Below are 5,126 nucleotides of genomic sequence, written 5' to 3'. Positions count from 1 at the left end.
TCTTATGTTATACTGATGCTGAAAATGGTTGCTAGTTTGTTGCTGAAAATGATGACATACAAAGCATTGGAAAATGCTTATGTTACACTCATGCTTAAATGCTTAGATGCATTTGCACAAGGAATAGTTTCTTATGCTTAAATGCTTCCTCATCATTCTTTTGTTATGTTGTCACCCAAAACCCTAATTGATTATTTTAGGTGGTTTCGTCGACCCCGAGCCACCAAAACCCTAATTGATAGGTTTAGGTGGTTTCGTCGACCCCGAGCCACCAAAACCCTAATTGATAGGTTTAGGTTGTTTCATCGACCCCGAGCCACCCTAGAGCCTAGATGATAGGTTTAGGTGTTTTTGTCGACCCCAAGCCACCAAAACCCTAATTGATAGGTTTAGGTGGTTTCGTTGACCCCGAGCCACCAAAACCCTAATTGATAGGTTTAGGTGGTTTCATCGACCCCGAGCCACCCTAGAGCCTAGCTGATAGGTTTAGGTGTTTTCTTCGACCCCGAGCCACCAAAACCTTAATTGATAGGTTTAGGTGGTTTTAGCCTAGACCTTAACAACATATCCAACAATGTATCCAACAACAAAGTTACTCTATCCAATAGTATGCACCATTGTCATGAACATATCAATCATAAGAAGATATAAAAAGAACCATCCACATGAACATAGTCCATTCCATGCATTGATTAACTAATAAATAGCAAGATCACATCCATCCACATGAACAAAAGCCAGCTCTAGAAATGGCATTAACTAATAAATAGATCCATCCATTCACATGAACAAAAGCCATATATGGCATTGATTCTTAAAGTACACCAACAGAGTACAATAAGAGCACCAGCAAAGTACACTGAGAGCACCAGCAAGATCACATTGTACCATAGGATTCAAGAACACACATAAAGTATCTAGTTTTGAACATTACATGGCACATGTGCCATTTAGTGGTTACCACTTGCATAGAAGTAGGCTCTCCATCCTCTGTTTCTACCACCAGAAGGTGGAGGAGCAGTAGATGTAGAGGGAGCAGTAGATGTGGAGGGAGCAGATTGCCTTGGGGCATAGAATGCACCTCTCCCTCTCCCAGCACCTCTCCCACCACCTGGTGCAGCACCTCTCCCTCTCCCTCTCCCAGCACCTCCTGTTGCAACAGTTGGTGCTGTTGTAGGAGCTGGATGACAAGCTCTTGGTGCTGGTGTAGGAGGAGCAGCAGCACCATCACTTGAATTCCTTGCAAGAGGCTGGCAGAAACATGGAAATGAGTTAGCAAATACTAAAATAAAGAAGGAACACATGTTAGTAATTAAAATAGGTTTACCACATGTTTGTTCTTCCTCAAAGCCAGCTCAAGCTTCAACTGTTTCATGCAGCTTGTGTACCTATGTCCTTGCAGTCCACAATTGCCACATGTTATAGTCCCCATTCTTGATGTGTCCTTTGGCTTTGGAACTTCAAACTTCCCCTTGATCCTCTTCTCTTTCCTTCTTCCCCTTTTCACTTTAAATGCAGGTGGGTCAATGTTTGGACCAGGGGTCCTTGTCCAATCATGCTCACCAGGAACTGGATAGATCATTGGTTCATAAGCTGTTGCCACATAGAATTGTTTCTTGAAGAAATTGCTGACATAATCCTATGGTTTTCTTTTGTCCCTATTTATTGCTGAGATGGCATGGTTACATGGGATGCTAGTGAGGTCCCATTTTCTGCAACCACATGTGTGAAGTTGCAAGTTAACAGCATGGGTTTGTTGCCCACTTGTAATTTGCCACAAGTCCACACCAGCTTGAAATAGGTTTGCAAAATTTGGCCCTCTCCTTCTCAACCTCTAGCTTCTCACTATAATGGGGTGTTATCTCCCATCTAGCTTTCTTTCCACTCTCCCTATTCCTATGCCACCTCACCATCTGCGTATCCTTTATTCCATCACACATTGTCCTAATTGAGTTTTTCCTAAAATCTAGTACATACTTGTTGAACACCTCAAACAAATTGTTAACTACAAGGTCAGTCTTGCAGTTTGTGCCAAATGCATGCCTTGCCCATGTTTTCTTGGGTACATCACTAAGCCACTTCCAAGCTTCCTCACATTCAGTTCTTAGGTCATTCATTGCAATGTTAAATTTGTGTTCACTATATGCATAGGCAGCATTATCCATATACTTCTTCAGATCTTCCCCCCTAAACCCAGTAGTTTGGAAGTTTGCATATATATGCCTAAGGCAGAACCTTTGGTTGCACTTAGGAAAGACTTCATTCACTGCATTTAGTACGCCCTGGGACACATAGTTAAACTAGCTAAGCTACTATCTATCACAAAACAACCATATAAGAACAAGGTGAGATGATGCAAGCACATACCTTTTGTCTATCTGACATTATTGTATATGGACCAAACTGTCCCACTTCTCCTCCTAGGCAGATTTTTAGTTGGTGTAGAAACCAACACCAGCTAGGTGTGTCCTCTTGCCCAAAAATACCAAATTCTAGTGGGTATATATTGTTACTGCCATCTCTACCAGTGGCAGCAAGTAGTTAAACACCAGTAGTTAACTTGATGAAGCACCCATCAACACCTGAATGTGCAAGCAAATTCAATATCTAAAACATTCAAATGCATTTAAAGATAAAACAATATGTAACTAATGTAGAAGGTGAAAAAACTGACCAATGAAGGGTTTTCACCCATTGAGAAACCCCTCCCTTGCTCCATTGATGCAATAGAACATGGCATGGAATCTTGGGCCTGTATGGGGGATTTTTTCAATGGGTGTATCCATCACTGTCTGAGCATAGTCTTTCAAGCTAGGGTGTTGCTTTTTGTGGTCTCCTAACACAGCATCAATAGCTAGGTTCTTTGCCCTATATGACATTGACTTCGGCACATCCACACCATACTTCTCCATGCAGGCATCAATCAAAGTTAGAATGCCAGTTGTTAGATCAGATCTGAACAGTGACTCATACTTGTTGGCAAGCCACTTGGCACTTACCCTTGTTGTCTCTGTACTAATAGGGCAAGTGTGCCCAATTCTCATCTTCTTAATTACAAAAGTAGTTTCACCTTTTATAATTGCTGCCACCATAAAGAAGTTGCAATGTTTTTGGTTGCATTCTACAATTATCCTTTGATCCGAGTTCTTGTGATATTTGAAGTTTCTGCCTTGAGTGATGTGTAAGTTCAACAAAGCCTCTCTGAATTGATGTTGATCCTTGAAACACATCTTTAGACATAATTGCTCATGTGGTGCCTCCATTTTCTCATTGTACCATTTCCTAGGAGGCCTCTGCTTTGCCGTGCTCTTCCTTTTCTTTGGCAGCAAAAATGACAATGGCTCAAAACCATCATCATCAGCCTCCTTCAACAATCATTTCTCTTCTTCATCAGATGAAGGTTTGAAATTAGGCTCCTTCTCTTGTACTACACTGGAATGTGACCTTGTTGTTGGCCCTCTCCTAACTGGAAGCTTCTGTTTCTTCTTCTTCTCTTCATGTACAATTATAGTTTCTTCATCCTCTGAAACAACTGTGTCATCTTCATCCATTTGAAAATTTTCCTCAACCTCTGTGTCACCCTCATAATGCAACACTTCTTCCTCCTCAGATTCTTCATCATCTGATTCTTCCTCTTCTATTTCATCATACTTATCTGTCTCTTTCCCTCATCCATCTCTATGTCATCAGCATCACCCATATAAAAAGGGTTTCCATCACTGTCATATTCACCTTCACAATCAGAACCACCATTGCCATCATATCCATCTTCTTCTTCTAGTTCCAAAACAGCTTTCAGCTTTACTTTTATATTCTTGCTCTCTTGTGTGCAAACACCAGTACCATGAGCTGCACTGCAGCTGCTACTCTGACTTTCAAAGATAACTCCTTCTTGATCAACAACATAGATGGGTGGCTCACTGAGATCATATAACACAGGCTCTTCATACACAACTGTGGACAATTCTTACCTCTCAAACTGGCTGCAAGGAGGTGGACATGCCCTCACTAGCAAATTTATAACCTTACACTCCTGAACCTGCCTCTTTACTCTTTGCAACTCAGCATTACTCTCTACCATCTCCAATCCTTTCTCCCCTAAATCTGGATTTTCAATGTGAAACAATAGATCATATTCACTAAATCCTTGGGTTTTCATCACTGCAATCATATTCAGATATGTTACATCTGAACTGCAGAGCTTCAGCTCAAACATTTCTAAAGCATCAAAATGGAACCTAACATCCAAAGTGTCATCATACAAACTGCAAAATGAAATAACAGACAAAAATGGTTAACAATTTAACCATGGCTAATAAACAATTTTAATTAACAGATAGGTTAACAAGGATTTTTCAACTATTCAGTACCCAAGTTTAACTTAAGCATAAAACAATTTTTAGTTAACATTTAAGCTTTGTTTTACTATTCTCAGATATGTTAACATATAAACACTTTTTAGTTAACATATAAACAAAGCTTTGTTTAAGTTAACATATGAACAAAGCTTTTATTTACCCTTAGCCCTAGTCAACAATTCCAATAAACACAATTACTACAAATCAAACATATTATGAATAAACTAAGAATATGAGAGCAAAGCATAATGATAGTATACAATGTAAACAACTATCTCAATGGGTAGTTAACCCTATGACAGCAAACTGATGTTTTGTATTTTCAGAGAAGTAGTTAACAGAATAATGCTACTCTACTCTAGTTAGGTAACACCTAATCCCAATTTGGACTCAGAAATAACAATGTAAATCATATACAACAGTAGCAATTATAGTGATCAACATGAAGGCAGTAAATCCTAATCCTCAATTTCAGTTAGCAAAAATTGAAGAGTGGAGCACTTACAGAACACCACCGATGCCATGAGTCCACTGATGGGCGGTGCTGGGGTTGGCCACCCAAATTCGCGCCATCCGCAGCCTCTGCTCCATCGACAATGCTGGCTCCGAAAAATCATCGTCGTCTCTACTGTACTCCGACGTGGAGTAACCACCACTGTCGTCGACGCCTAAGCGGAGGAGGACGCCGCCGCCGCTACCACGGTCATCGCCCCGGCCTTCGCCGCCCGCCGGAGTGGCCGATGCCATCGTCTCCTAGGGCACAGCAGC

The sequence above is a fragment of the Triticum dicoccoides genome, chromosome 6A (assembly GCF_002162155.2).
Source record: "Triticum dicoccoides isolate Atlit2015 ecotype Zavitan chromosome 6A, WEW_v2.0, whole genome shotgun sequence".
Classification (NCBI taxonomy): domain Eukaryota; kingdom Viridiplantae; phylum Streptophyta; class Magnoliopsida; order Poales; family Poaceae; genus Triticum; species Triticum dicoccoides.
The sequence above is the reverse complement of the archived record's forward strand: the minus strand, read 5'-3'. Positions refer to the sequence as shown.